This window comes from Stegodyphus dumicola, chromosome X2, assembly GCF_044657685.1.
Source record: "Stegodyphus dumicola isolate Sdum_Otavi_A_Nest chromosome X2, ASM4465768v1".
Classification (NCBI taxonomy): Eukaryota; Metazoa; Arthropoda; class Arachnida; order Araneae; family Eresidae; genus Stegodyphus; species Stegodyphus dumicola.
This window is the reverse complement of record NC_140781.1, coordinates 132,162,521-132,170,641: the sequence shown is the minus strand read 5'-3', so window position 1 is coordinate 132,170,641 and position 8,121 is coordinate 132,162,521.

Below are 8,121 nucleotides of genomic sequence, written 5' to 3'. Positions count from 1 at the left end.
TACGAGGAGGAGGCTAAACATTTTCCTCTCTGTGTGGCCTAATCGTTTCCCTGTCCAACGGGGTCTTCTCTTCCCAACAGGTCAGTGTAATTGCACTGCCTGTGTATAAACCAATTTTGTTTCAGTTTTTTCTGAATTTAGAGTCTCTCTATCAAGTGCTGTTTCTCTCAAAACCATTGAAAGTTAAATGTTGAACAAAAAAAGAAATGTAAATAAAAATTTAATGATTACTCGTAAAGAAATTTAGTAGAGCCAAATTGTCTTCTGTTAAGGCTGCTCAAAATGTGCTTTTTCTTAGTTTTTTTAAGCATACTTTATTATATTTTTCTTTTAATCTGAACTATTTTGGCATATTGTGAAGTTTTATGAACCAATTTGCGAAGATCTATTTAAAATTGATTCCATAAATAAAAATTCATTTTGAAATCAAATCAGAGATGTTTTATTATTATCGAAGTAAAATTCTGCAGATTAACTTTCAACTTTGTTTTGCAAAGCACTCTGCAAGTTTCTTTTGGACTTCTTTCCATTCTCTTGGAAAATGCATGACAGAATTATTTTTTTGAAAAAGCTGATGTCTTTTGCTTATAAGAATGACTGATGCAACTGTAACCGTGTCGCTGTAGAGAGCACATGTTTCCCAGTAGCTCTTTTAAAGTATCCTGTTTTTTCTTTAAATAGGTCATTCTCCGCTAGAAGATCAGACGTTGCTTTTGTGTTATTTAACAATTCCTTCATCTTATCTTCAGTTAAAAGCTCTTTTTCGTAATGAGCCCTTTTATTATCAAGGGGTTTTATAAGCACCCAATACTTCTTTTTGTAATTTTCTGATTCATTGTTTGACTTCTCTGTCTTCCATATATGAAAATTCCTCGGCATCCTTTGCTTTTGAGATTTGTAAGATTTTTTGGACTTCATTTTCAATTGATGGAAATTGTTTAAAGCAGCAGAAAAATTCTTTGTGGTGTTGATGGATGAATGTCGAACCACGTATGAATGAAATTCTAGCAGTTGACAAATTAAATGGAATCCTTTAAGGTACTGCTATGCACGAAATCACGCTTTACAAGTCTGCACTCAGCAAGTACCTGCCGTATTAAAAATGATAGACCACGAAACGTGACCTGAAGAATCGTGTGAGATATGTGGAATGCAGATAGGGAGTTTTGTCGTGATAGGTAAACAGTCTATACAAATGACCGGAAATAATAAATATTTAGATGGGTGTACTATAAAGTATTTTACTCCTGGACCATGGATTAGTTATAAACAGTACTTATGTAAACACAGATTAAAGTATATGAATTTCCTTTTTTAAGAAAGGAAAACAGTATGCAGTCTGTATCATAGCGGGAATAGTGAGGTGTTGCGTCTTGAGTGAAACCAATTCTGTTATTCTGTAATTTTTACTAAAAGTGTGTGTTTAAATTTTGTTACCTAGATAACCTTTTTTTAACTCTTTCTATATGAAAATGAAACGACAGACAAAGAAATAAAATTGCATTCCTTCCCTTGGTGCAGTTATGCGAAACAATAACTCAATGGGAGCCAATTTTAAGTTTATGAAATTTTGGCTAGCTGCAATTATATATTGCACTTTTAATATTTCAGTTATAAGTGCATTACACAAAGTGTAAAAATGTGTTTATATGTTAATAAAAGGTATACTCATTGTATTATTTACAAAAAATTCAGCAAGATCAAAATTAAATATAGGGAAATCATATTTTAATGTGAAATTTAATGCTGCATTTCTTCGAGTTTTTTTCCCCTCTGGTACATGCGATGTTATGGCTAAATTCATGCAGTCGTTCGGATGCTTGTTTGTTATCCTGTATCTGAACATTGATTTCAACAAGTTCATTGTTTAAAATCCTCTTTCACATTTTTAAGTAGATCGAAAGCAGGAATTTATCTTTTGAAAAGTTTAACAGTTCATGATTTTTTCTGATCTAGGACTATTCAAATGGCTTTTTGTGATATTCTTGATCTTGATTAGGATGAAAATCAGTTTTTCCATTTCTAGATCAGTAGAATTGTTATTTAACATATTTGCAATCTTTTACCATTTTTCTTAAATACTAGTATTATGTAAGGGGTTTGAAGTGAATGAAGTGGTTGGCCTAATTTTAAATGAACTCAAAACATCTAATTTAGAAAGTAATTTAAGCTCGATAAGATTTTCAAATTTTTGTTTCAGTTTTCTTATATTTCACGCTTTAGTTCTCCAGATTTTCATAGTGGCAAAACGTACATTACATTATGGTAAAAATGTATATTCCTTATATTTGTGTAATATTTTCACAAAATTAATTTTGATTTCAAATGAATTTATAATATCCTTTAATTCAAAGACTTTAGTTTAGTTTTGTCTTCCCCTCTCAACTTTAAGATTTAGTTATTACGTCTGTAAGAATGGCTAAATTATAGAACCAGGTATGTTCAATAATTTCTTCTTAAGTTTTGTTTCTGGATTTTTAAAGTTCTATGAAACTTTTGTAACAGAAGCTTGGATGGAACCCGGGCAGCCAGACATAATGTCCCTTCACTGAATGAAAATTTCTATCATTTCCTTGAAAGTGACCTTATAATATTTCAGAATAAACCCTCGTAACACAAATAAATGTATATAGATTTTTTCATGTTTATATAATGCTTGTTTGGTTCTTACAATATTTTGAGCTCTTATATTACTAATTCTGTATGTGAATTAAGACGGTTTAATATAGAATACCTGCTTCAAGGCTAAAAGTAAAGTATTTGAATTATGGTTTTACCTTTCTTCTGTTTCCAGACGCAGGTTCTATATACTACAATTTGCGGAATTTCTCGGTATTGGACATCTCACATAGCTGACAAAATTTCATTCCTATGTTTAGGTTTTATAGTACAATAAGTTGAGCATCCCTATATTAGTATATGACTTTGATTCCTTCGAAAGAAAAAGGAGTATCTTAGTTTTCTTGAATTTTTGGACAAAATTTTAGTATGTTGGTAATTGCAATAGCTCTTCCACAAAATTACATTTACATTTTTTGCAACATTTCAAAATGCTGTATCATTCAATGGCATTTGATGTGTTTTGGCTTGCTGTATTAAAGCTGGGCTCAAACCCGGGCAGCTAGACAATCTGTTCTTTCCCTGAGTGAAATATTGCTATAATTTTATTAAAGTGACCTGGTAATATTTCAGGATAATTTTTTGTACATTGGACTAAGCTATCCTCTCTCATGGATAACAGTACCTAAGTAAAGAACTTAAAATTAGAAAAGGTTCTTACGTTAAAATTCTGAATGAAATATCTCTTTTATTCTTTATGACTTTTGTTTCCAAAATGTTCTTCGAAATCTGTTTTTAGAATGGTGTTTTTGTGCCCTCTTTTTAAAAAAAATCTTTAAAGGTATATATGTATAGCTCTTTTAATGTTAATATATTGCAAGTTTGATTCTTACTCTATTTTGATCTGTTATTTCACTAATTCTGTGTGTGAATTAAGATAGTTTAATATAGAACACCTGTTTCAAAGCTAACAGTAAATTTTATTTTGTTTATTTGTCATTTAAAGTTACCTGCATATTGTCTTTTGGTGCCATCTTTCTACCAGCGCTGAAATTATTTATTCTTCTCGAAGGTCATCCCTTTTATTCTGTGTGTCCATAATAACTGTCTAAAATTTTTTTTTTTTTTCATTTATCATGTTGTAGCCATACATTAAAAAACCCTTTCGCTTACTGTACTTGTGTGATATTAGAAAAATCATTTGCTTTTCTATCGACTGCAGTCATGATTTTAGTAACAATGTAGCGCATTGCTAGAATTTAAAACAAAGAAGCTACTTTTGAAGTTTTCTATATTAAGAAACAATATTAGCTATTTCTCTTTGTGTATAATTATTCTTTAATTTCAAAGTAGTTAAAATCTAATGATTCCTTTTTCTCCCTTGGCTTGTTCTAGTGTAATTTGTCATCATTTTTGTGCACTCTTGGATTTCAGAACAAGATGTCGTGAAAGAAAAAGAACGGAGAAATAGTGCAGAGGAAAAAGACATCTGTGGCTGGTAATTCTTGTTTTATATTAACTTTATTTCCACCAGAAATGCTTGAATGTTATAATTTGTACATCCCTTTTCACATGTTGCTTTATATTGGAGTTTTACTAGTTATTTATTTTATGTGAACGCTTCACATTATGTTTTAATGTTTAGGGTAGCATTTATGCATTAATTTCTTAGGTTTTGAATTCCACATTGAAGTGTCTGAATTGGTGGTTTCTGTATATTGTATTGTAATATTCGAAGTGAGGCTGAACTGTTAATCACAGTATAATTATCAGAAGTCTGAGATTTGCTAGAGTTATGTTGCTTCGTAGTGGTTTCAAAATTACTGCTGTAGTGTAATTTTTTCTCAAGTGGCCTCCTTTCGCATTACGAGGAGGAGGCTAAACATTTTCCTCTCTGTGTGGCCTAATCGTTTCCCTGTCCAACGGGGTCTTCTCTTCCCAACAGGTCAGTGTAATTGCACTGCCTGTGTATAAACCAATTTTGTTTCAGTTTTTTCTGAATTTAGAGTCTCTCTATCAAGTGCTGTTTCTCTCAAAACCATTGAAAGTTAAATGTTGAACAAAAAAAGAAATGTAAATAAAAATTTAATGATTACTCGTAAAGAAATTTAGTAGAGCCAAATTGTCTTCTGTTAAGGCTGCTCAAAATGTGCTTTTTCTTAGTTTTTTTAAGCATACTTTATTATATTTTTCTTTTAATCTGAACTATTTTGGCATATTGTGAAGTTTTATGAACCAATTTGCGAAGATCTATTTAAAATTGATTCCATAAATAAAAATTCATTTTGAAATCAAATCAGAGATGTTTTATTATTATCGAAGTAAAATTCTGCAGATTAACTTTCAACTTTGTTTTGCAAAGCACTCTGCAAGTTTCTTTTGGACTTCTTTCCATTCTCTTGGAAAATGCATGACAGAATTATTTTTTTGAAAAAGCTGATGTCTTTTGCTTATAAGAATGACTGATGCAACTGTAACCGTGTCGCTGTAGAGAGCACATGTTTCCCAGTAGCTCTTTTAAAGTATCCTGTTTTTTCTTTAAATAGGTCATTCTCCGCTAGAAGATCAGACGTTGCTTTTGTGTTATTTAACAATTCCTTCATCTTATCTTCAGTTAAAAGCTCTTTTTCGTAATGAGCCCTTTTATTATCAAGGGGTTTTATAAGCACCCAATACTTCTTTTTGTAATTTTCTGATTCATTGTTTGACTTCTCTGTCTTCCATATATGAAAATTCCTCGGCATCCTTTGCTTTTGAGATTTGTAAGATTTTTTGGACTTCATTTTCAATTGATGGAAATTGTTTAAAGCAGCAGAAAAATTCTTTGTGGTGTTGATGGATGAATGTCGAACCACGTATGAATGAAATTCTAGCAGTTGACAAATTAAATGGAATCCTTTAAGGTACTGCTATGCACGAAATCACGCTTTACAAGTCTGCACTCAGCAAGTACCTGCCGTATTAAAAATGATAGACCACGAAACGTGACCTGAAGAATCGTGTGAGATATGTGGAATGCAGATAGGGAGTTTTGTCGTGATAGGTAAACAGTCTATACAAATGACCGGAAATAATAAATATTTAGATGGGTGTACTATAAAGTATTTTACTCCTGGACCATGGATTAGTTATAAACAGTACTTATGTAAACACAGATTAAAGTATATGAATTTCCTTTTTTAAGAAAGGAAAACAGTATGCAGTCTGTATCATAGCGGGAATAGTGAGGTGTTGCGTCTTGAGTGAAACCAATTCTGTTATTCTGTAATTTTTACTAAAAGTGTGTGTTTAAATTTTGTTACCTAGATAACCTTTTTTTAACTCTTTCTATATGAAAATGAAACGACAGACAAAGAAATAAAATTGCATTCCTTCCCTTGGTGCAGTTATGCGAAACTATAACTCAATGGGAGCCAATTTTAAGTTTATGAAATTTTGGCTAGCTGCAATTATATATTGCACTTTTAATATTTCAGTTATAAGTGCATTACACAAAGTGTAAAAATGTGTTTATATGTTAATAAAAGGTATACTCATTGTATTATTTACAAAAAATTCAGCAAGATGAAAATTAAATATAGGGAAATCATATTTTAATGTGAAATTTAACGCTGCATTTCTTCTGCGAGTTTTTTTCCCCTCTGGTACATGCGATGTTATGGCTAAATTCATGCAGTCGTTCGGATGCTTGTTTGTTATCCTGTATCTGAACATTGATTTCAACAAGTTCATTGTTTAAAATCCTCTTTCACATTTTTAAGTAGATCGAAAGCAGGAATTTATCTTTTGAAAAGTTTAACAGTTCATGATTTTTTCTGATCTAGGACTAATTCAAATGGCTTTTTGTGATATTCTTGATCTTGATTAGGATGAAAATCAGTTTTTCCATTTCTAGATCAGTAGAATTGTTATTTAACATATTTGCAATCTTTTACCATTTTTCTTAAATACTAGTATTATGTAAGGGGTTTGAAGTGAATGAAGTGGTTGGCCTAATTTTAAATGAACTCAAAACATCTAATTTAGAAAGTAATTTAAGCTCGATAAGATTTTCAAATTTTTGTTTCAGTTTTCTTATATTTCACGCTTTAGTTCTCCAGATTTTCATAGTGGCAAAACGTACATTACATTATGGTAAAAATGTATATTCCTTATATTTGTGTAATATTTTCACAAAATTAATTTTGATTTCAAATGAATTTATAATATCCTTTAATTCAAAGACTTTAGTTTAGTTTTGTCTTCCCCTCTCAACTTTAAGATTTAGTTATTACGTCTGTAAGAATGGCTAAATTATAGAACCAGGTATGTTCAATAATTTCTTCTTAAGTTTTGTTTCTGGATTTTTAAAGTTCTATGAAACTTTTGTAACAGAAGCTTGGATGGAACCCGGGCAGCCAGACATAATGTCCCTTCACTGAATGAAAATTTCTATCATTTCCTTGAAAGTGACCTTATAATATTTCAGAATAAACCCTCGTAACACAAATAAATGTATATAGATTTTTTCATGTTTATATAATGCTTGTTTGGTTCTTACAATATTTTGAGCTCTTATATTACTAATTCTGTATGTGAATTAAGACGGTTTAATATAGAATACCTGCTTCAAGGCTAAAAGTAAAGTATTTGAATTATGGTTTTACCTTTCTTCTGTTTCCAGACGCAGGTTCTATACTACAATTTGCGGAATTTCTCGGTATTGGACATCTCACATAGCTGACAAAATTTCATTCCTATGTTTAGGTTTTATAGTACAATAAGTTGAGCATCCCTATATTAGTATATGACTTTGATTCCTTCGAAAGAAAAAGGAGTATCTTAGTTTTCTTGAATTTTTGGACAAAATTTTAGTATGTTGGTAATTGCAATAGCTCTTCCACAAAATTACATTTACATTTTTTGCAACATTTCAAAATGCTGTATCATTCAATGGCATTTGATGTGTTTTGGCTTGCTGTATTAAAGCTGGGTTCAAACCCGGGTAGCTAGACAATATGTTCTTTCCCTGAGTGAAATATTGCTATAATTTTATTAAAGTGACCTGGTAATATTTCAGGATAATTTTTTGTACATTGGACTAAGCTATCCTCTCTCATGGATAACAGTACCTAAGTAAAGAACTTAAAATTAGAAAAGGTTCTTACGTTAAAATTCTGAATGAAATATCTCTTTTATTCTTTATGACTTTTGTTTCCAAAATGTTCTTCGAAATCTGTTTTTAGAATGGTGTTTTTGTGCCCTCTTTTTAAAAAAAATCTTTAAAGGTATATATGTATAGCTCTTTTAATGTTAATATATTGCGAGTTTGATTCTTACTCTATTTTGATCTGTTATTTCACTAATTCTGTGTGTGAATTAAGATAGTTTAATATAGAACACCTGTTTCAAAGCTAACAGTAAATTTTATTTTGTTTATTTGTCATTTAAAGTTACCTGCATATTGTCTTTTGGTGCCATCTTTCTACCAGCGCTGAAATTATTTATTCTTCTCGAAGGTCATCCCTTTTATTCTGTGTGTCCATAATAACTGTCTAAATTTTTTTTTTTTTCATTTATCAT